The sequence below is a fragment of the Pleurodeles waltl genome, chromosome 2_2 (assembly GCF_031143425.1).
Source record: "Pleurodeles waltl isolate 20211129_DDA chromosome 2_2, aPleWal1.hap1.20221129, whole genome shotgun sequence".
NCBI classification, from domain to species: domain Eukaryota; kingdom Metazoa; phylum Chordata; class Amphibia; order Caudata; family Salamandridae; genus Pleurodeles; species Pleurodeles waltl.
This window is the reverse complement of record NC_090439.1, coordinates 893277598-893302798: the sequence shown is the minus strand read 5'-3', so window position 1 is coordinate 893302798 and position 25201 is coordinate 893277598. Positions and strand designations below refer to the sequence as shown.

Here is a 25201-nt window from a genome sequence, read left to right as displayed (position 1 = left end):
GCTGGAGTTAAAAGGGGGAATTTTATTTCCAAAAAACATAACCTCCGTTTTATCATCGTTGAGCTTTAGTTTACTATCAGCCATCCAGGTTGCAACTGCCTTCATACAAGGACCTAAGGCTAGGCCCATATCCGGATGGGAGTTGGAGAAGGAAACTATCAGCTGCGTATCATCGGCATAAGAAACTATGTTCAGTCCGAAGGGCTCAACTATGCCTGCTAATGGCCTCATGTAGATGTTAAAAAGTAATGGACTCAAGGCCGAGCCCTGAGGAACACCACAGCTGCTAAAAGTGCTCCTAGAGATACATTCTCTGTCAAGTACCTGAAAAGACCTTCCATATAAGAAGGAGCAAATCCAGTCTAACGCAGACCCGGCAATTCCACATCCTTGTACCCTTTCTATAAGGATTTTTAAATCAACTGTATCAAAAGTAGCACTTAGGTCAAGGAGGATAATCGCGGTTTCCATACCTGAGTCCATCCTCTTCCTTGCCTCTTCTGTTATGGCAATCAAGGCAGTTTCAGTGCAATGTTTAGGTCTGAAACCCATCTGGGTCGGATGTATAAAATTATTTTCTTCCAGGAATGAGGATAATTGAGAGTGTACATGTTTCTCCGCCAATTTGGCGATTAAGGGCAGCAATGAGATTGGTCTATAGTTACTCAGTATCTTGGGGTGCAAGCTGGTTTTCTTCAGGAGTGGCTTGACAATGGCTTGTTTCCAGTGATCAGGTACTATGCCGTCACTCAGAGAATTATTAATAAGATTCTTTATTATCGGCCCTACTACTGAGATTCCCAAGGATAAAACCTGGGGAGGGGCCGGGTCAAGTGGCGAGCCCGATTTTGTTAATCTCATTAGATTGATAACTCTGTCCAGACTGATAGGAGTGAAATTTGTAAAAGTGATTACCTCCCCGGCATCATAGTTTATTCTCTCCTGTCCTATATTAGGGGTGTTAGGGAATGCAAGGTAAATATTCTGGATTTTGTCCAGGAAGAAACTAGCCAGCTCTTCTACATGTTGTTGGGGGGAGTCCCTACTTTCTACTTCCTCTCTTGGATGGATGAGATCTTTTAAGGCATTAAAGATCTCCTTAGGTGAGTTGGCAGCCGCTTCGATTTTTCCTGCATAATAAATCGCCTGAGCTTTTTTAATTTCCATGTGATAATCTCGGATCAAATTTTTATAATCCTTTTTCATGGATTCATTTTTGGTGCATCGCCATCTCCTCTCAAGTTTCCTACACTCTCTTTGCTGAAACGATTGGATTGGGATAGGGCGGAGTATGCGGTAGTGCGACTTAAGCATAAATACTATATTGGGAGCAATAGGTGCGGAAAGCTCTTGGCACACCGGTTGCGAGTGCAACGTGTGGCGTCGGCGATAAAACTGATCCGTTCCCCTTCCGGAAAGGAGGCCTGCACGAGTGATCAGATTGCAGAGGCATTTGCGGAGTTCTACCGGGGGTTATACGCGGTGGATGAGCGGGACAATGCGGACCTGGATTCTCATTTAGAGGGCATAGCAATCACTCCTCTCGGTGAGAGGGAGGCGTCCCTGCTGGACCAGCCGATAAGGTCGGAAGAGGTTATATCTGCGATTTCTCGCCTAAAGGCTGGGAAGTCGCCCCGGCCCTGACGGGTTTACGGCATTATTCTATAAGACCTTCTGTGTGGAACTCGCCCCGCTTCTGGTGTGACTTTTTAATTCCTTTCGGACGTCGGGAGCCCTGACGCCTAGTATGTTGGACGCTACCATTACTGTTATACATAAGCCGGGCAAGGACCCACAGGAGTGCGCTTCTTATAGGCCGATTTCGCTCCTGAATATAGATGCCAAGCTATTCACTGGGATTCTTGCTTGCCACCTTAATCTTTATATGCCGGGTCTTATTGATCCGGATCAGTCAGGTTTTATCCCAAACCGACAATGTGGTGATAACACGAAGCGGCTTCTGCACTTGTTAGATAAAATAGACCGATCTTGTAGGGAAGCGCTTTTCCTCTCAATTGACGCTGAAAAGGCGTTCGATAGGGTTCACTGGCCATACCTCTTTCGGGTACTGGAGCGTTTCGGCTTGGGCCCTGTTTTTAGGTCTTGGATCCAATGCGCCTATCGTCCCCCAGGGCAGTGGTTCGAGTTAATGGTGTGCTCTCCCTGCCGTTCCCGGTCAGGCGTGGGACTAGACAGGAATGCCCGCTCTCCCCCCCTTTTGTTTGTGCTATATATGGAGCCCAGTGCGCAGCGCTTGCGGGACAGCCCCCGGTTTCCGGTGTGAAATTCGGCGGAGACCACCATCTCATTACCCTGTATGCAGATGACGTGATCCTTACCCTTGCGGATCCCACGATCTCGCTGCCTGCGCTTATGAAGATAATGGCAGAGTTTAGCCAGGTTTCGGGTGAACATGCAGAAGTCTCAGGTCCTTAGTTTGTCGGTAAGCTCGGATCATGAGGAAGACTTGAGAACTAGATACCCCTTTCTTTGGTCGTCTTCGGCTCTTTCCTATCTAGGGGTTGAATTGGCAACTCCTGCTGCAAAGACGGCGAGCTTGAATTATACAAAGTTGGTTCGCGATGTACAGCGGGACCTGGAGTTGTGGGGGAGACACAAGCTGTCTTGGCTGGGCAGGGTGGCGGCGGTGAAGATGACAGTCTTGCCGCGTATACTGTATGTGTTTCAGGCGCTTTCATTGACTCCACCTCCTCGGACGATTGCCACTCTTCAATCGGCAGTTCTGAAATTTATATGGGAGTGTCAGTCGGCGCGTCTCCTGCGACAGGTTTTATATCGCCCTAAGAGTGAGAGGGGACTGGCGATTCCGTGTCATCTGCGATATTTTCAGGCGACGCAGCTGCGCTTTCTTTTAGAGAGGAGTCGCCCACTCACTGAGAAACATTGCTACTTTATGGACCAGGCAGTGGCGGGCTCTCATATATGGAATGAGCCTTGGCTTAGACGTCGGCACAGGGCAGGAGGACTTTATTCTTCCCTGATCACGGGAGCAACGTTACGCATATGGGACGCGGTGGCCTGTTGATCGGGGCTGACGTCTTTTCCGTCCCCGATGACCCCCATAGGTGGGAATCCTGACTTCGAGCCTGGACTCTGTCTGGAAGGCCTGAGACGCTGGTATGAAGGGGGTTGCAGGAGGGTAGGAAGCCTCTTTGATGAACAAGGGGTGTTGTCTTTTGATTAGATAAGGGAGTCGTATGGCTTGTTGGAGGCGGATAGGCTGATGTATTATCAGATTCGGCACTGGGCTATCCTGTGAGCTAACAGAGATGCCATTCGAGAAATGGCTGTTGCAAAAGAAGGATGATAAAAGAGTCATTTCAGAACTTTATCGGCTTCTGCAGGGGGAGAAGCGTCTGCCTAAGTCAAGGGGACAGTTGAGATGGGAGAGGGAATTTTCAGATGAGGAGTGGGACAGTATATTCTATAGAATATACCACACAGCCTATAATGCAACAGGGACAGAGACATCATATAAAGTGGCCTCCTACTGGTATTACACTCCAGCAGGGATACATGCATGGGATCATGTTAAGTCTGACCTTTGCTGGAGGGGGGTGTGGAGCCACAGGCACACTTGTGCATTTACTCTGGCATGGTCCCAAGCTTCATCGTTATTGGGAAAGCATTATAGATGATATTGATACAGCGTTCCATACCAAGATCTCTAGATTCCCATCGTATATCTTGTTGGGGCTGCCCAATCCCCTTACTTTTCCCTTGAGATCACTAAAAGGGAGGCAGATGGCCCTGGCACTTAACACAGCGTTTCAGCGGATTTTAGCTCTCTGGGGTACAGATAGGGTTCCAACGCGTGTCTCATGGCTCCAGAACCTGTGGTTTATCCTCGCCATGGAGAAACTCACCCTGGCCTCCCAGCAGCGGATGGGTGACTTGAGTGTATTATGGAAGCCATTCCTTCAGATCCTATCCGCATAATTTACTGAGTTGACATGTCTGGCTTATTTGAGAGTTTTGAGTCTGATTTGTACTTTGGTCAGAGTGCTGTGTGGAGAGATACTTGGGAGGGCTGAGAATGAACGGGGGGGAGGGGTAGAGGAGTGGAGAGACAGGAGGATGACCTGGACTCTGAAGGGGAAGCATTGTTGGTGTGTTTTCATTTATATGTTTGTGTGGTTCTCATCTGCGGGATTCGCAGTCTGAAAGACTATTGGGCGTTGCTAGCCTGCTCACTCAGGGGTGTGGAATTTATTAAAATATCTACTTGTCCAGGGGACAAGTTGCTTCTCAAATCTACTTGTCCTGTAAAAAGATCTACTTGTCCCTTTGGTGCCATGTAGTGTGGCGACAAATTATGGCAGCAATCTCATTATGGAAGAGCTCTGATAATAGCCTCTCTGATTATGCCAGAGCTACTACCATAGTAGGACTTGAATACTTGCAGTTTCAATCCCTACTGTAGCAATTTCCTTATTTTGCCACCTTTCTGCAGATCTGCATACTGGGGCTGGAGGACGCAGTAAGCAATAGTTCCAGGGCTGGAATGCCTTTGAGTCTGCAAACCTACTAACCTGCATGTTTTAAAGATTTTCACCAGCTTCTCTCTAATATTTTCCCATAATAAGAAAGGTTGGACATTTACTCCTGACAATGGCAGAATTAGAACTTCTTCCAGGGTTGGGAAGAAAGTGGCTGGAGGGAAAATGAACTTGCAAATGCTCAATAGATTTTCACATGAGCAAATCTACACATCGTATTTACCCATGCTAAAATACAGTTCACAAGTATTTTATAGGGGTACGACATATACCATGGGTGCACTTTTGTGACTTTAAGAATTTGGGGCCACATGTAGGTAGGTTCAGATTTGCGACCCGCAAATTGCGAGTCAGAGCGACTTGCAATTTCGCAAATCCGAATGTAGGATGGTGTCCCTGACACCATCTGTGATTCGCAAGGGCTTCGCAAATGCCCACCTCATAAATAATCATGAGGTGGGTCGCAATTTGCGACCCCCCCCCTTGCGAATGGCGGCCCTCACAGGGATGGTGGCCTGCTGGAGACAGCAGACCACCATGTCTGTGACTGCTTTTCAATAAAGCAGTTTTTTTTTTTTTTTTTTTTTTTTTTTTTTTTAAATGCAGCCCGTTTTCCTTAAAGGAAAACAAGATGCATTACAAAAACGAAAAATGAAACGTTTTAGTTTCATTTTTTCAGAGCAGGCAGTGGTCCACAGGACCACTGCCTGCTCTGAAAAAATGTTTAGAGTGACATTCACAATGGGGAAGGGGTCCCATTGGGACCCCTTCCCTTTTGCGAAAGTGTTAGCACCCATTTGAAATGGGTGCAAACTGCGATTGGTTTGCGCCCTCGTTCGCGGTCACAAAACAATCCTACATTGCACTGCGAGTCGCAATTAGGAAGGGAACACCCGATTGCGAGTCGCAAACCAGTTTTGCGATTCGGTAACCAGGTTACCGAATCGCAAAACTGGGTTTGTGCATCTCAATGTGCTTTTTGCACATCGCAAACAGCGAAAGTCGCTGTTTGCGACATGCAAAAAGCTACCTACATGTGGGTCTTGGTCCCTAATTAGGTCTGGTGTTAACAAAGACATTTTGTTTTTATTAAACTTCTATTTCTCTCTCTTTCGGCTGGCTTTACTGTGAGTAATCGCATTCTGCTCTTCCACAAGGAACATATTGGCACACAAAGTAGTTTTGTTCAGTTTCAGGAACTACAGTGGCAATCAGTGACTTAACGAAACTGGAGTGTGCCCCTTTGCAAAGAACATGGAGGAGACCCCTCTCCAGACTCACTCAGGGCAGGTGCTGTGCTGAAGGGGCCCCCTGGAGGGCGGCTGCGGGGCCTTTGTTATGCCACTGGTGGCAACGTGTGCTTTTAGAGTTCAAAAACTTTTTGGGTGGTTTTTGCCAGTGTTTGTTACAATGTTGAGGGCCTGGTAGCTCCCACAACAATAAAGTGTTACAAAAGCCATGTCAAAACAAGACACGCATTGATGAAACTAAAAGACTTATAAAAATTAGTTGGATCAGTTGGCTTTGTCAGTGTTTGTTTATTTTTATGCTTCCCATAATCGTGTTGAAAATGGTTACACTGATTTTCCATTAGAAATATTTTTGGGAAATACTAGCATGCATCAACACATTTTACTAAATGACACTTAATTTGCATCTAATCAGAGAGCATTCTGGGAGCATTATATTTAGCCTCATAGCCTAAACTTTTCAAATATGTGTATACACTTTTTTTTTTTTTTTTTACTGGAACCAACGTCAGTAGTGAAGTGTGACCTTAAAACATTTATTTACAGCACTCACCCTAATAATGAAGACTTTCAAATAATGAACCATAAATACAAGTTCGAACAGCATTATCTTTTGGAAACACATTACCTCAACTGCAGAGAGTTCCACTCTTTGTAAACAGGCAGCCAAAGGGTTTGTGCTACAGAGGGTTGGGCCTACTTGTCCCAAGGACAAAGTAAACATAAAAACTTGTTGCCCTTGACCCCAAACAAGATGTCCCGGGCGTCGGGCGATAGGAATTCCACATCCCTGTCACTGGATCGCAAGGAGGGGGCTGGCGGGGAGGTCCCTTTGGGCAAGGTTCAGGGATTCATTTGAGGGACTTCTGTCTGTAGATTTGGAGTTTTTACTGCGGTGATACGTTTCATCTACTGTCCTGCGATGTGCTGTATTTTGTAAGTTTATAATTTCAAAATAATAAACAGATTTCATCCATAAAATTATCAATGGTGAAAGTCTGTCTGTTTTCTAGACGCTAATTGAATTAACACAAACTGATTCCACCAATAATACCAACTAGATTGTGGTCTGCGCTAATTCCTCCAGGCACTCTGAGCCCCCCTAGTCTCTCAAGTCCCCCAGGACATCAGAGGACAAGAACCGTGACACAAAAGGTACAAAGGCTACAAAGGGAGCAAAGGCCGCAGGCAAAGCTGGTAAGACAGTTAAAGAAGACTAAGCATAAGAGACTGAAAGAGCAGAGGGCACGCAGGACATCTCGAGATAACTGGAAGTTGGCATATAGAATCTTCTCTGCATACAGGGAAATTAGACACCTGAGAAGGCCGCCTAAGGCAGCAGATCGGCTACAACCAAGTCTCAAGGCGTCGGGCTGTGCAGTAAACCTAACATTTCTAACACAGGAATCAAAAAGTACTGGTGCCATACGAGGCCCTCAAGCCCGACTGGCCCGGCATGCCCCTGGAGTTCGATGATACGGGTGAAGGAGCCTTCAGAATCTGTGGAACCCATTGAATCCACAGCTCCCATAGATCTGATTAGTTATGTTGGGTAGGTCAACTAATCGACCTCAGATTTTTTTTTATCCAAGTCCCAGGAGCACCAGAAGTTCCCAAGGGGGACACGAAGCTAAAGGTCCCAAATATTCACCAACCATATATACACAACTATTTTACAAGAAATATGAATGGTCTAGGCACCGTGGGGGAAACAACCGAATCCATTATTCCTGAGGGCAATCAAGGCTCATAGTCTGCTATTGCTTCGCCGAATCGAACGTTCGAACCAGCAATCAAGTCAATGCAATCAGAGCAAGTACAAAACGAGACCAGTGGTGTTCCAGGCACAGACAACAGCCTTGACGCCTCACGTATTGGGGTGCTAATAAGAGTTGGCAGATACCGCAATAGGAGGAAGCATGAGTATGCTTAACAAGAACCATTACAATGGTACCCCTAAAACGAACACTGGCAATAATACTAACACCAATCAGATACACCCAGTTGAAGTAATGAGATCAGCCCTGATGCCTGATCAGCCACTCAGGGGGTGGGCTGTGCATACAAGGTACAGCCAACAGCAAACATTGGCTGAGACTAATCAAACAGCACCATCCCTAATTGGTGGAATTTCAGGTTCAAGAGCCCTTTAATATCAGCTGGACCCACTCCCCCACCCTACACTGGGGCCCCAGTGGGCCCCACAGGATTCCCACAACTCAATAGCCCAGGATGGCTGGCGACTGCAAGAAACAAACCTTGAAGAACAAGGCCGTGTGGATGAGAGCTTGAAGGAGATCTCGGAGAGAAAACAGGAGAAAATAACACGTCCAATGTGGGGCGGGAGGCAGTGGGTAGCACTGTTTGCATTATAAATACCATCAACAACCCCTTGCTAGCGGCAGTCAACGCGCTCTCATGGCAATCTCATAAGATGGAGATTCAATTACAGTTAACCCACATGATGGCTCAGAATGTGCTCCTATTGGATAACAAACTGAACGCACTAATAGGGAAGTTAGAAAAGTGGGACCAGGGATATTCATCGATCAAGGGAGTGGATGGGAGCCACATGGAAGCAATTTTAGATAAATTATCAATACTGCCAGAGCTGCTAACTAGCTTAATCCAACACTGTAGACCAGCTGGGGAAACTGACAACACAACCAATTGCATGCCACCTGGAGGTAAGAAGCATGACAGAGGTCCCCTCAAAGTAATTTGCAAAGGGAGGCCCTCCACACCGAATGCCAAGTGGTTGGTTAGTAACGAGTATGGACCAAGAAATAAGCCTCCTTCCAAGGCGCCCCCACTATCTATATATATATATATATATATATAGTCGAGAAGTGACAAATCTGGAGACAGTCATATAAGTCAAACATTGGGCACAATCAACAGCCACAACTAACAAGAAGACAGGGAAGAAAAGAAAAAAAAAGAAAAAAAAAAAAAACACACACACATTAGATGGAAAAACACCGGGAAAATGCCCAATGACATCAGTAACTCCCCAGATCCACTGGAGCCCTATCCAGTCTTTAAGCAGAGATCAGCAGCTGCTCCCACAACAGGCACTTGCTCAGTTGGGGAAGATCTCTCAACCAACATTAAGCCTAAACTTCAAATTGATGACAAGAAAGTCATTCCGGCTTGCAGAAAAGACCTTAACCCTACACTGGCCAGCTCCAGGATGGAGGATCCTAGTGTAGAATCTGGCAAAGCATCCCCCACAGTAGGACACCGGTCTAACGGAATAGACGACCCAAGGTCAATAAAGGGGCTGCCAGAGGGATAGTGCCTGCGACGGATCAAGAGCATATTGGGGAAGTGGAAACAGTACATGGGGCTAGCCCTATGATAATTCCTGTGACATATCAACCAGGGATGGAGGGTAGGAGGAATACCATAGGAGGTAACCTAGAAAGAGAACCGAATAAGCCACATGTCAATAACAGGGGCTCAGGTCTAAAACAAAAAAGTGACAGAGATAATTGGATGTATGCTATTGATTGACACTTTACCCCTGAAGACACTACATTTGAACTCCATGGAGCAAAGGGGATAGAACCTTGCAGGACACAAACGGCAAGTAGCATAACACTGAAACAGGGAAAGCAAAGCAGAGGGCAGCAAGAATACAAAAACCTCACAAGAAATTATTCAATCCACAGTAAGCTCAGGGACAAGTCAGGCAAGGGCTTGGATCAGTGAAAAGAAAAACATCAACCTTTGATAAAACACAGTCCTGAGTCCGACCAGGAATACACTAGGGAATTAAATATAAAGCCTGTAAATTACGGATCAGTCAACCATAATCTTCACTCCATTATATGCTTCTCAGGGGCCATGGGATATTCTCAATAGATCAAATATTCTATGATTACTACATCACATATCTGAATTTGAAAATTTGACGTCGGAAGACCTATTAGTGGTGAACTTTAACACCTACACATGGATTAGGCAGACTGAATCCACACTGACCACATGGTATGAACAAAGCAATATCGACAGAATCTTTGAATACAAAAGGCTCCTGGAAAATTGGGGTATAAAAATTAGTAAGCAAGTTAGAGAACGGTACCAACAAATTTTTGTTGCTGGAAACCAAGCAACACACCTGGGCAGGAAACAACTTTCAGCGCCTTGAGGGGTACTCCGGTCATGAAACCACTATTATTAGAGGAAAAAAATAACCATACAGCTGACAAGGAACACAGGCGAGTCCTACCCAGATGGGACAAGGAATGTAGGAGTGTGTCATTCTGACAGGTTAAATGACGGTCACGGTATTGTGAGGGGGCAAGGATAGGAATGGCTCCTTGCAGCTCTGTCTATTTAAAGGAAAACGTATATTTAACTCTGAATGGCCTTCCATAAAATCAGAATATAAAACTATCAAAATAATTAGCTTGAACGTGGCCGGCTTGGCTTTTCTTATAGCCAGCTTCAGCATTAAGAACTTTGTAAATGAGGTATATATTATGTGCTTCCAAGAAACATGGATGGCAGACCCCAGACCACATAGGGCTTTACAACAATCCAGTTGCCTGACTACAACAACAACAACAACAACAACAAAAAACTTGTTCAGAAGATACATTGGAGGTCTTGCAACATCCGTTAAGTTAACCTTGGCTATCAAATGAGTAATGTGGGAGAAATCTACGAGCAACATGTAAATGATAACAATTCATGGCTTAGCCTTAAGTAAAATAAGCACCCCTGTAACAGTGGTAAACCTATAGATCAACCCCCAACAAGGAAAGAAACAGATGATGGTTAAATCTATATCGGTCTTGCTGAAGAAGTTTGTTTACGGATACCAGGGCATGAATATGTGACGGCAGGAGATTTTAACATTCGCCAGCTTGGTCAGGAATCGGGGCCCTGTTGAGACCCAGTAAGATTAGTTATAGAAACTTTCCTTAATGAACATGGTCTTAAAATGACGGACTGCAGCACTTTAGTAGCGGCCACAAGCATTCCAACTTTTAGAAATATATCCACAATAGACTACATCGTTTTAAGCCCAGCACTGTTGTGCAGGTGCTTAAGCCACAAGGTGGTTCATAGAAATGAAAGTGACCATAATCCAGTGGTAACGGAAGTCGATCTTGGGGCAACTGACTTTTTGATCTTTACAAAGTCAGTGGCCACCAATTCATCCCAGGCCCATTAACAAAACAAATTAAATGGACTGCAGCCTGCAAAACAAAATATGAGGCATGGAAGCAGGCTAATGGCCTAATAAAATTCCAACATAGGGCATGCCAAATAACTGATCAATGGGGCCATGTGCTCAAGAACCTTCAAGCTTACCTTTGTAACAGAGCGCAGGCTGGTCACACTGGGAGTAAAAAACAAAGGGTGGATAAGCTGCCAGCAACCAAGGAATGTATACAGTATAAAAGGAGATGCCGGCAGGCAGAAAGGCACTGCAAGAGGAACAAAACCCCTGCAATGGATTCCCTAAGGCAGCTGGCACGGAAAAAGTACAAAAGAGCAATATGGTCACTGAAGGTAAAAGAGAGACGGAAGAATGCTGGAAAACGCCTGGTTGCACTGCTGCCGCCTAATAAAAGCAGAGAATTCTGGGATTATATTAGCCCATTGCTCTATGCATCTGAAACCAGTGCCAATGTGATCTCTGCCAGCGACTGGGAAAGGCACGTGGGAAATCTTTTTGTGGACCCAAAGTATGCAGAGGCTCAAGAACTCGCTGCCGGGTTCTACGAAACAGATGGGCTAGATGACAAGACAGTACCTTTCACTAATGAAACTGTACACACGATCCTTGGTAATATGAGGTGGGATGGGCCTCACGGCCCAAACGGCCTTGGGGGTGGGGGTATATTCAGAGATGATCAAGTATATTGGGATGAACCCCTGACCGATCTATTTAATGACTGTTTACACTTTTTGGTGGTTCCAGAGGCCTGGAAGGGCTCAATACTGATACCCATTTACAAAAAAGGGGGTATTACCTGCCCTGAAAATTATAGGCCGATAGCCTTATTTAGACGTAGATGCCAAAACTTACGCCAGGGTGTTGCTTCAAGGAGTTAGAAAATTGGATTTCAGCAAATACATCAATCCCTCATATCAAACAGGCTTCGGACCGAGCTCTTCTACGTTAGATGATGTCCTTGCACTTTCATATCTTGGTCAACACGCATTGAAATCAACATCTACCCACTCTTTGCATGTTTTATTGATTATACCACGGCTTTAGATGGGGTGGTGCACCACATCCTTTGGAAGATACTGGCGACCTGGGGGATACCATGGAAACTGCTTGCATCAATAATGGCTTTATATTCTGACACTTGGGTGAGACTGGGGAAAAAAAATATATATATCACAAACATACATGTGACCAGGAAGATTTTTACCAACAAAGATCTAAAACAGGGCTGTGTCATTGACCCCTCCCTTTTTAAGTTATACACGGCTAATCTAGATGCTGAGTTGCTTAGAGGAAACACGCTCCCTCCAAGATTGGGGCAATTGGTACTCTCCATAATTCAATATGGGTACAATTTGGTCTTGCTCGTCCAAACTCAGATCAGGCTAAAAAGGGGTCTTGACATATTGCACAGATACAGTGAAAGAAATGCCTTAAAAGCAAATGCAGCAAAAACTAAGGTCCTGGCAAAAAAACTGCATAGATCATGGAAACTTGGACCATTAAGCATAGAGATGGAAGATAAATATCACTACCTGGGAGTTTGGTTATCAAACACAGGGAGAATTACACACAAAGCAGCGAAATTGACATCTAAAGCAGTGAAAATCTCTTATGCATTCGCAAAACTCTACCAGCGCGCTTAAGGCATCAACATCAGAGCCAATAAGGAGGGTTTTAAAGGTGAAATTGCTACCTGCAATTACCTATGGCCATCTGGCATTCCCTGGCAGATTGACAATCACATTGGAGAATTACCGGATGAGAGACTACAAAAGGATCTTTAAGATCCCCAGACCAACAAGGCATGCAGGGATACACCTGGAACTAGACATAATAAGAATGGATGTAATGTGCAAAATGGATATGATAAAGCTCCATCAGAGTGTCTGCAAAGCGGATGCAGGTAGCCTCAGGGGGATTTGTTGGGCCATCTATCTGACACAGGCTGAGGAACAGTTCAACCTGGCACCCTCCTATACTACAGACCCCTCTATCATGATAGCGGTGCTGAAGAAAAAATTGAAAGAGTTAGGCGTGCAAGCCTCCAGAGACCACGATATCTCAATAGTCAGGGATATCAGCGGAGCCAATGGCTTGCTTGAATCCTATGCAACCACCAAAAGGTCAGCCTTATTTGAAAGCACCCTTGGAGAGCGAGCATGCCAGAGCATATTGCAGATGCGCCTCTTAACTCTACCTGCCTGGGACTATCAACGCAAGTGGAAGATGGCACTGGGGCACTCAATGGAATATCATACTAAATCTATTACACACCTTGTATGCTGCTGCCCATGTTTGGCTTCAGAAAGGTGTCAACTCTTAAAACCCCTGTTCTTGAAACACGGGGTGAGAATATGTAATGAAGCTCTAAAAACTCATATTCACTGCAGTGGTCCCCATGGAACTAGCCTGCTTTGAGAATTTTTATTTTTTACAAACTGCGTCTGGCCCTACGTCAGGCAAGGGGCCAAATTAGTGTGGGTACTCACAGAAGGGATGAGGCCTACAAAGAAACAGCTTTGACAAAATGGCTCCTACCACCCAAGTTACCCCACATTTCTGCTTGATGGCTCTGGGTGCTGGAATAATGAGTTGTGGGAGGTTACCCACTCATAGCAGCTTCGGGCTCATGGTCGCTGGCATCTGCACTGCTTCATTACGAAGCAAAGTGGCCTAGTGGAGTGAGCACTGTTTTCTATATTAGCTTGATAGATAGATATAGATATATATATATATATATATATAGAGATATCTCTATGTCATCAACCTGAGAATTTTTTTGGGGCTCACGGAATGTATTATTTTGTTCTCCTATCCCTAAGAGATGAGCCAACCAGCAGGCATCGAGGAACATTGGATACGGTATTGGGTGAATGATTGAATAATTAGTCAGTGCTCGTACGGGGAGGGACGATGGATGCTTAGTTTGCGCAACAGTTGAATTTTAGGCGACTGCATGATTGGATCCTTTTTTTTTTTTTATTGTATTCAGTCAAGAGGTCATGTGATTTATGCACCCTTATAGGTTCTATGTGGGATTATGTTGGTTAAGAACTTTGGTATATTAAGGGTGTTCATTTCTTTTATTGTAATTTGCTGCAATGATTTTAATTAACCATGCAATAAAGATTTTCAGCTCAACTCACAAACTGATTCCGATTTATGCTACTGGTCATTTTTTAAAGTTTTATATTGCAATATAAAAGAGTTGATGTACAGGCATTGTATAACGTTTTACTGATGTTTCTATACAATTAATAAACATTTTTGAAAAACTGTAAACTATTTTATTTATGTCCCGTTTTATAAAGTACAACTCAAACAAATAGATGTTGGCACACTACAAGGGAAGCGTGACTGGGTTAACCACTAACTATAACAAACAAGTAACAAATGAAGTGTTAAAGTAGTAAAAGGTAACAAAAACGGTTAAAAATGAAAAATAAAATGCAACGTTGCAGTATTTAAATAGACAGTGTAAACAGAGTGGCTACATTTTGCATGGTTGGTACACCTAAATAAGGATTATGAAAGAACATGGCTAAACCCCCAGCAGTAATCAGCTTGTGCTGCATAAGGTTGTGATCTCCATACATGACAACCCAAGGATACATTTTTCATCTGGCAGGGGAAAATCTACTACACTCTTATGTGCCCAAAAGTAATCTAGCACAAACTTAAGCAACTGATGTGTAGGAGGCTGGACTGGCTTGTAGTGAGTACCAAGGGGTACTTGCACCTTGCACCAGGCCCAGTTATCCCTTATTAGTGTATAGGGTGTCTAGCAGCTTAGGCTGATAGATAATGGTAGCTTAGCAGAGCAGCTTAGGCTGAACTAGGAGACGTGTGAAGCTACTACAGTACCACTTAGTGTCATATGCACAATATCATAAGAAAACACAATACACAGTTATACTAAAAATAAAGGTACTTTATTTTTTATGACAATATGCCAAAGTATCTTAGAGTGTACCCTCAGTGAGAGGAAGGAAATATACACAAGATATATATACACAATAGCAAAAATATGCAGTATAGTCTTAGAAAACAGTGCAAACAATGTATAGTTACAATAGGATGCAATGGGGAAACATAGGGATAGGGGCAACACAAACCGTATACTCCAAAAGTGGAATGTGAACCACGAATGGACCCCAAACCTATGTGACCTTGTAGAGGGTCGCTGGGACTATTAGAAAATAGTGAGAGTTAGAAAAATAACCCTCCCCAAGACCCTGAAAAGTGAGTGCAAAGTGCACCAAAGTTCCCCTAAGGACAAAATAGTCGTGTTAGAGTGAAAATGCAAGGAAAACACAAATCAGCAATGCAACAACGATGGATTCCTGACTGAGGGTACCTGTGGAACAAGGGGACCAAGTCCAAAAGTCACAAGCAGCTCGGAGATGGGCAGATGCCCAAGAAATGCCAGCGGTTGGTGCAAAGAAGCTCTTACTAGGCTGAAGAACTGTGAATACTGCAGGAACGACAAGGGCTAGAGACTTCCCCTTTGGAGGATGGATCCCCCACGCCTTGGAGAGTCGTGCAGAAGTGTTTTCCCGCCGGATGGACGCCAACAAGCCTTGCTACACGCAAATCGTGCGTTTGGCGTTTTTGGACGCTGCTGGGGCCCAGGAGGGACCAGGAGGTCGCAAATTGGACCTGCAGAGAGAGGGGACGTCGAGCAAGACAAAGAGCCCTCACTGAAGCAGGTAGCACCCGGAGAAGTGCCAGAAACAGGCACTACGAGGATGCGTGAAACGGTGCTCGCCGAAGTTGCACAAAGGAGTCCCACGTCGCCGGAGACCAACTTAGAAAGTCGTGCAATGCAGGTTAGAGTGCCGTGGACCCAGGCTTGGCTGTGCACGAAGGATTTCCGCCGGAAGTGCACAGGGGCCGGAGTAGCTTGCAAAGTCGCGGTTCCCAGCAATGCAGCCCAGCGAGGTGAGGCAAGGACTTACCTCCACCAAACTTGGGCTGAAGAGTCACTGGACTGTGGGGGTCACTTGGACGGTGTCGCTGGATTCGAGGGACCTCGCTCGTCGTGCTGAGAGGAGACCCAAGGGACCGGAAATGCAGCTTTTTGGTGCCTGCGGTTGCAGGGGGAAGATTCCGTCGACCCACGGGAGATTTCTTCGGAGCTTCTGGTGCAGAGAGGAGGCAGACTACCCCCACAGCATGCACAAGCAGGAAAACAGTCGAGAAGGCGGCAGGATCAGCGTTACAGAGTTGCAGTAGTCGTCTTTGCTACTATGTTGCAGGTTTGCAGGCTTCCAGCGCGGTCAGCGGTCGATTCCTTATCAGAAGGTGAAGAGGGAGATGCAGAGGAACTCGGCTGAGCTCATGCATTCGTTATCTAAAGTTTCCCCAGAGACAGAGACCCTAAATAGCCAGAAAAGAGGGTTTGGCTACCTAGGAGAGAGGAAAGGCTACTAACACCTGAAGGAGCCTATCAGCAGGAGTCTCTGACGTCACCTGGTGGCACTGGCCACTCAGAGCAGTCCAGTGTGCCAGCAGCACCTCTGTTTCCAAGATGGCAGAGGTCTGGAGCACACTGGAGGAGCTCTGGACACCTCCCAGGGGAGGTGCAGGTCAGGGGAGTGGTCACTCCCCTTTCCTTTGTCCAGTTTCGCGCCAGAGCAGGGGCTAAGGGGTCCCTGAACCGGTGTAGACTGGCTTATGCAGAATTGGGCACATCTGTGCCCAACAAAGCATTTCCAGAGGCTGGGGGAGGCTACTCCTCCCCTGCCTTCACACCATTTTCCAAAGGGAGAGGGTGTCACACCCTCTCTCAGAGGAAGTTCTTTGTTCTGCCATCCTGGGCCAGGCCTGGCTGGACCCCAGGAGGGCAGCTGCCTGTCTGAGGGGTTGGCAGCAGCAGCAGCTGCAGTGAAACCCCAGGAAGGGCAGTCTGGCAGTACCAGGGTCTGTGCTACAGACCACTGGGATCATGGAATTGTACCAACAATGCCAGGATGGCATAGAGGGGGCAATTCCATGATCATAGACATGTTACATGGCCATATTCGGAGTTACCATGGTGAAGCTACATATAGGTAGTGACCTATATGTAGTGCACACGTGTAATGGTGTCCCCGCACTCACAAAGTTCAGTGAATTGGCTCTGAACAATGTGGGGGCACCTTGGCTAGTGCCAGGGTGCCCTCACACTAAGTAACTTTGCACCTAACCTTTACCAGGTAAAGGTTAGACATATAGGTGACTTATAAGTTACTTAAGTGCAGTGTAAAATGGCTGTGAAATAACGTGGACGTTATTTCACTCAGGCTGCAGTGGCAGGCCTGTGTAAGAATTGTCAGAGCTCCCTATGGGTGGCAAAAGAATTGCTGCAGCCCATAGGGATCTCCTGGAACCCCAATACCCTGGGTACCTCAGTACCATATACTAGGGAATTATAAGGGTGTTCCAGTAAGCCAATGTAAATTGGTAAAATTGGTCACTAGCCTGTTAGTGACAATTTGAAAGTAACGAGAGAGCATAACCACTGAGGTTCTGGTTAGCAGAGCCTCAGTGAGACAGTTAGGCACCACACAGGGAACATATACATGCACACCTATGAGCACTGGGGCCCTGTGTGACAGGGTCCCAGTGACACATACATATAGGCCACAAACCTATGAGCACTGGGGTCCTGACCAGCAGGATCCCAGTGACACATAACAAACATACTGAAAACATAGTGTTTTCACTATGAGCACTGAGGCCTGGCTATCAGGATCCCAGTGAGACAGTGAAAACAGTGACAAACACCCTGACATACACTCACAAACAGGCCAAAAGTGGGGGTAACAAGGCTAGAAAGAGGCTACCTTCTCACATGATGACAAAGATATTACACTGCCTTAATGAAGTCCACAGAAATGCCCTTTGCCACTACATATAGCCAGGCCCAGACTAGTGTTACCATTAAACAAAAACAACTAAATAGCAAAGGAAACATAAATCCAAAAGGAGCTGCAAAGCAAAACATCCTGTACACATTCAAAATGTCAATGGCTATCAGGGAGATTAAACACAGAGAGTTATCTAAATCATACATGGGAAGGCAATTTGAAAGGGGTAGTGCACATACAACAGCAGTAAACCTAAGGTGCAACAGATAGTTAAAGGGAACCATTCAGACAGAACTCTTCAAAAACAGACACTTTAGACCAGGAGAAAAGACAGCCACTGGCCATTATACACGTAATGTCAGTTTGTCAATTAACCCTGCTTAACACTGAATATCTTGAATCCATTCAGAGATCCTTGGTGACACGATTAGAGAACAGCAATAGCTTTTTCAAATTGCTAATGTACCACACTGCGTGGACTCGTGCGAAGACCAGAAAGCACTGAGAAACTCGGTGCGGCATTATGTGAGGAAGGAGCAGGGATAGGATAAGCAGCGCAATATTATGTGAGGAAACAGCAGGGTCCTGGAGAAAAGCAATGGGGGCTCTGAAAAGGACAGAGGAGCATGATGTGAGTAAACATAGGGGCCAGTAAGCACACAGTGTGGCATCACATGAAGAAGCAGCAGGGACCACGAAACGCATAGTGTGGCAACATCCGAGGAACCAGCAGGGACTGAGAAAAGCACTATGTAGCTTCAAGTAAGGAAGTAGGGACTGAAAATCGGCTTAGTGTGGTTTATAGCGAGAAAGCAGCAGTGCTACGAAAAGCACAGTTCTGCATCAAGCGAGGAAAAAAAGAGGGACTGAGGAAAGCACAGTCTGGTTTCATGTGGAGACGCTCTTCCTACATTTTGCTTTATATCATTTGACAATGTAGCAGATAAGGGATGATATTATGAAGCAGCCGGTACTAACAAATAGTGAGACATTAGGTGCGGAAGCACTGAGAAATGCACAAAGTGGCATCATATGACAAGGCACTGATGACCAGGAATAATTGTGTGGTGTCATGCAAGGAAAATGCTAGTCTAGGAAATGCACGTTGTGGCATTGTATACTAAAGTAGCTGGCACCGAAAAACTTACAGGGTGGCATCTTGCAAGACAAGGAAACAGAGAGTGAAGTTGCAAGCAGGGCTTTGAGTGGGCGTGCCACTCTGGGCCTCAAACCCAAGAGTAATTAACAAGTATTTGCAACGCAATAGGTCTTGCATTTTCTTGAGTTAGAGCTATTGGCATTGTAAATTCAGAACTGGACTTTTCTTGCCACATAGACTGGTCAACTCAGTCTCATAATTTTGTCTTTTCCTGCCATGGTTTGGTAGTCACTGGCGGCTACCGACATCAGATATCACAAGCCCTTGAGGAGAGATGAGAACGTGGCTGTGCTACTTCGTGTTGTGTAAACGTCTGAACAGAAACTGGAAAATAAGGCTGGAAAAGTGTTTTCTTTTTATATTTTAAGAAAATGAAAAGTCTTGGAAGCATTTGTGCCTTACATTTCAAGGTGCAGAGCAGCCTGAGAAGATCTATGGCCCAACTAAAGGAGATAAGCAATGCCCTGTATACAATGTCTTGAGTTCTGGCAGAAAAGGGCACTGGAAAGACAGAGAAAGAGAGAGAGAGAGAAAAGAGAGACTGAGACGCGATGCAAGGCTAAGTAAGTTTCACATCATTGCTTCTAGGTTTCGCTACATTCTACCAGAAAGGGCATATTGCGGCTTTTGTGAGCTTAGAGCTAAACGACCAGATGTTTCCTCTGCAAAATAAGCTTATTTTAGGATGAAGAGGTAAACGAGAATAGCACTGGAATAAAGCCAAAACAAATGTCAGTGACATGGGAGGAACAGAATGCTGCAATAAAACGCAGTCAGATACCAGCCTAAAACACCCACAGTGAAAAGTGAGCAACCAAGAAGTGACAAAAAGGAGTCCGTCACAGCAACAGATGAAGAAAACAAAGTGCAATAATACAGTAGTTGGTCACTGCTCTGAAACAGAAAAAGGAGGGAGAAGACGCCAGAACTGACCACTAGCGAGCAATAATTTTTAAGAAACACTGCAACCAACAAATGAAATTGCTTTAAGTCATATGAAGTATACTAATACCAGAGGCTTAAGCAAAGAAAAAGAAAACCACTACTTTCTCAAAGAGGCTTTTTTTTTTGTAATTAATAATTTAAAATAATACTTTACCATCAAATCAGGTTTTAAATACCTCTTACTTTGAGTGGCTGAACCACGGCTTCAGCCATTCTCAAACTGAAGTTACACATTATGAAGCACTACAAAGTAACCCAGGGGTTTTCTATGGGAGAGCCAACCTTGTCACAGTGAAAACTGACTTTGGAGATTTTCTGCTGCCAGGGCATGTAAAACTGAAGAGCTCATGTCCAGCTTTTTAAAATACCATGCACTCTGCACTATGTGCACTTAGAGCCTTCTTAAGAGCGAGTTACCAGTATTCAACAGAAAGGTTTAATTCTGGCAAAAAAAATGCATTTTGCCTAGTCTAATTTGCAGCTTAATAATTACACAGCTAGACTGCAGTGACAGGCCCACGTTCATGTTTTTGCCTGTTTAGTGGTGGTGCAGTCCACTAATAGTATGTAATCTCAGGGCTTGAAAAATCCACTTGACCACTTGCATTGGCGAGTCTTATTTGATCAGGTCGAGCTATTTTTAATACTTACTCGTTCCTTCTGGCGAGTTGACACTGAACATGTGTTCTGTTTAGTTGAAAAGTGGAGGGGCAATAAAGGATGCCTTTTAATCTTGTTATTATGTCACATTTGCTCTGTGTTCACAGACAGAGGTCAAAAGTCAGTTTTTCTTACAATTAATTTCGTTTCTGACTGCAGAGTTCCAGGACTTTGTAAGGTGAACTGTGTGACCTTCAGCTTAGAATGTAAAATAAAAGGATATAGGGGGTCCGGTTTTTCATAACACACAACATTTAAATGACTAAACCAACATGTCAAAATATATTTCAGTAGTTGTGAAAGCCATTTTTAATATTTCTGTGTGATGAAATAACATTTTAATAGGATGAAAACAAATCAGAATACTTTACCTGTTGGTGTGCAAAGGATGTGTTTTCTGAAACCCAATTTTCAGAGATTGTTAATAAACTATATAGTTTTATCAGTAAAGCTGCAAGTTAGTGAAGAGATTCTTGGAAAGTTACTGTGTGCATATGACAAAATGTTACCACATCATGGTTTAGTAATATATTTATTAAAATTGGAGTGTTTAAACCAACTGAGAAACACTCCTGCCCTGATGGCAATGTTGTTAGTAAACTAAAAGAAGCCTTAGGTAATGTGGGCTAGACCTCATGGGTATGTGGGCTAGATTCTTGTGATGCATGCAGCAAACTTTAGTCTACTTAATCAAACAAAAGAGGGTTATTTGTACTGCAGAAACGCTGAGCTCACATATTTGAAGGTGCGATCATATGTGAGAATTAAGAAAAAGGTGACTATGTAAACCTAGGATCACACAATTTGAGCCCCATTTACAGGTCAAGTACATTACAGTTAGGTCGAGTAGATTATTTAAGTTACTTGACCTGCAGGTCTAGTAACATTCTTATGATTTTTCGAGCCCTGAATTTATAGGCCCTGGGTACACCGAGTACCATATACTAGGGACTTACAGGTAGCTAAATAGGGATTAGTCAACTGTACACATTTTTAGGAGTAAGAGCACACACACAGAGCGCTGGACTTGAGCCCTCTTGCGTTCAGTATCAGTAAACCAGCACTAAATACAGCAACAAGCGGGGGGGTGTTAAAGCAAAACAGGCATTTTTCTCACAGTGGGTCATAAAGGTGTTAAGAATACATGTTCATTCAATCCTTGGCACTTCAGCAGTTACGTAAAGCAACTGCCACATGTGTTGTGATTCTATCCAAAAGTTTTTTTTAAATGTATACAGTCAAAATACTGACATGCAGAAAGTAAAAAATGCAGTATTGACAGACGGGTAGGTGCACTGTGTGTGGAGGGGACCATGACATAATAGAGATGCAAAGAAGTACATGCAGGAGAGAGTGAAGAGGGTGTTGAAGATGAACGAGAGAAAATAAAAGATAAGCAGACGGAAAATATCAGACAGACAATGTGGAAAGAAAATCGGCTTAAGTATATAGTGAGGCTGCAAAACAAATTGGTGTGAAGGGAAGAACTTAAGGATTTGAGAAACTCTTTAAAAAAATTAAAAAAAATAAAAATAAAAAAAAAACATTACCACTGCCACAGATCTTGGTATTGTTTAAATCAAATTCTCTCACTCTTAGAATGGAAACATTTTCAGATCTAATTAATCGCAAGAAACTAATTGTTTCTTGTGTATCTGACACTGCTAACAAGCCAAACCCACTAGTAAAACCAATGGATCCGGCTTTTTTTCTTTTATATACGTATGTCCGTTACTGTGTGATGCGCCTGAATACAATAGCAGGGCTACCAGAAAGGCACCAAAATACTGATCAGGTGGCAAGTTATAAATACTAAGCACAAAACTTTAAGTATATTACTTAAGGCACACCTATAATGACAGAAGCCACACCTCCTGGAAAGGATTATTAGTTACGCTTGACATCCTTTTATAAACCCCCACTTCTTGAATTCCACTTAAGGCCCTGGTTGCAGTAACTGAGAAACACACTGTAGGGTATGATCCAGTGCCTAGGACTAGCAAATGCATTTTTTTAGCTACATGATGAAAGCAGCAGGGAGCAGGGAATACAGGGTGGCAAATGAGTGGAAAAGCAGCAGGCACTTAAAAGCACAGTGTGGTATCAAGTGAGGAAACAGTAGGGACTGGGAATTGCTCATTACAGGACGAGGAAGCAGCATGGAAGAAGAAATGCACACTGTAAAGTCGTGGGGAAGCAGAAGTAACTGAGAATCACATCAGTGTAGCACAGAACGAGGAAGTAACTGGGGTTGAGAAACAGATCATGTGAGGAATCAGCAAGACCAGGAAACAGCACAGTGTGGAATCACCGGAAGCCGCAGGCATTTAACACCAGCAAATACACAGCACAGCTTCACGTGAGAAATCGGCTGTACCTATGTACTTAAACACAAATGATGGACGGAATGCGGAACCAATCAAACATTCACCCCTAGTCACAGATCTGGGTTTAATCCATTCATTATTTTGCTCACCATGCCACCCCAGTTTGGAACCAGTCATACGTAAATCAGTCTTGACCCTGCTCCCAATGGGGAGAGTCCAGCCCGAACTGCCAGGCCAGGTCCTCCCTGGACCGGTAACAAACATCCAAGGACCAGTTTCAGGGTATCACACTTCATCAGCCAGGCTAGCTTGATTCCAGTGGCATAGTGAGCCCGGGACCCACATCTGGGCATACCCAACGCACTTAGGGTGACAAAATCAAAATAACATAAATGATGGACAGAATGTGGAACCACTCAAACATTCACCCCCAGTCACCGATCTGGGTTTAATCCATCAATTCCTTTGCTCACCATGCCATCCCAGTTTGCACCCAGCCAAACGGCATGGCAAAAACTAATGGATTAGTCCCATATCTGTGACTGGGGGTGAATGTTTGATTTGCTCTGCATTCAGTCCATTATCTCGTTTTTGCATTTGTTGCCCCAAGTGGGAAGGGAATGCCCAGACATGGGTCCTGTGCTTGCTATGCACCAGATTCAAGCTAGCCTAGCTGATGAAGGGTGATACCCTGAAACCAGTACAAGGATGTTTTTTTGTGGTCCAGGGAGGACCTGGCCTGCCAGTTCAGGCTGGACTGTTCCCATGGTGAACAGGGTCAACTGATTTGCATATGCCTGGGTCCAAACTGGCATGGAATAGCATGGCAAGCAAAAAAGCTGATCAATTAAACCCAGATCTGTGACTGGGGGGTGAATTGTCGATTTGCTCTGCATTCCGTCCATCATCTGTTGTTTTTACATTTGTCGTACCTATGAACCTGGCAGTGTCGGTCCCTAGAACCATCAGGGACTGGGAAAAGGGGTGTGCTGCATCAACGGGAGGGGAACAGTAAGCATTGATAATTGAAGATGCAGATTATAGCTTCACGAGAGGACGTAGAGAAAAACAATGTGAAAACATTAGAAGAGAGATTTACAGCGGGGCATTCTGTGAAACAAGTAAGGGTTGAGACTGTGCGGCATCAACGACGGTCAGTGTGGCATCACGTGGGGACGCAGCAGGCACGAGTAACGCAGTGGTATCACGTGATAATGCAGCGGATACGTGAAAATGTAGTGTGTGATCACGTGAGGCAGAAGCATCAGCACACATACACGTCAGATCCATAGCTAGACTTTTCCAGCGTTTACGTTTCAGCCCCTATTTAAGGACAGCCACCCACAGGACACTAAATCCACAATTAACGCGATAGTCAAGCCATGAGTACAACATGCAACCAGGCTCCATCCCACGGTTGGCGTCCCATCGTGCCACGCACGGAGGCACCTTGACAATGGAATGCGACAGGGCACCAGCCGGGCACCCTGCCCCGACTCACGAGCACCGGAGCCCGTGCTCTGCTGTGGGCGGAGAGATCAGTCTATCCCCGCCCCCGTGGAGGGGTGAGCTGTCTGCCGAAGTAGGGGGCTCAGTCTGTACAGCAATATTTGCAGAGGGGTGTTCTGCAGGTAACACTCACCGTCCTCGTAGTGGCCCCTGGCGGCGGAGGGGCCCGGAGCGGGCTGTCAAAGCAGGACAAGGCCAATGGAAGCGGCAGCCCTGCGAACACAACTGACAGTCTGCAGCGGCGGCAGCTGAGGGTGGAGCCTGGGCCCTGAACCGCGGCTCTCGTTAGACACTGAAGTGGGGGAGGGAACCTTAGGAAGTGACGTTTTCCACGCGGTAGAGGCCGGACGGTTGTCGGCAGCGGGCGGCTATGCAGAGGCTGCTGCCTGGCGGAACTGGGACGCGGTCACTCTTAGATCGCAACTGGGAACAGCCTGTCGCTGATCCAAATTTGAAATGCGTAAAGTCGGCCTCAGCTGCCGGGTCCTTGGGTTTTCGAAACAGCGGAAAATCGAGTTATCAATGTAGGCTCCGCTGTAGCATTGGTAAATATTGTTGTTTTGTTGATGTGTTGAGATCAGCCCCCAAACGATAATCCAGTGCGACTCGAGCGCCCTTTAGCTCTGCACATGAATTACGACTGCATTTCACTATTTTAACAGCGCCAGGGACTCATTTCCTTGGTTGCATTATTACCCCGTGGCGCCTCTCATTCTCTCTTGGTAAATTATGTTTGCCAGGTTTTCAGTTTTCCTGGTGTGACATTTCCTAGGTTTCAGGGTGCTC

General features: G+C 45.1%; 1 protein-coding gene across 2 annotated transcripts in view; it reads right to left on the bottom strand.

The window, feature by feature from the left end:
* ATP6V1C1 (ATPase H+ transporting V1 subunit C1) overlaps positions 1 to 24701 on the bottom strand; it is a 360600-nt gene extending 335899 nt beyond the window's left edge. Inside the window, exon 1 of one of the 2 annotated variants that reach the window (XM_069220590.1) lies at positions 24549 to 24701. The gene's annotated coding sequence lies outside the window, so the exon portion shown is untranslated. The remainder of the gene's footprint in view (positions 1 to 24548) is intronic. The other variant, XM_069220591.1, reaches the window with a different exon arrangement.
* Positions 24702 to 25201: the final 500 nt, after the last annotated feature.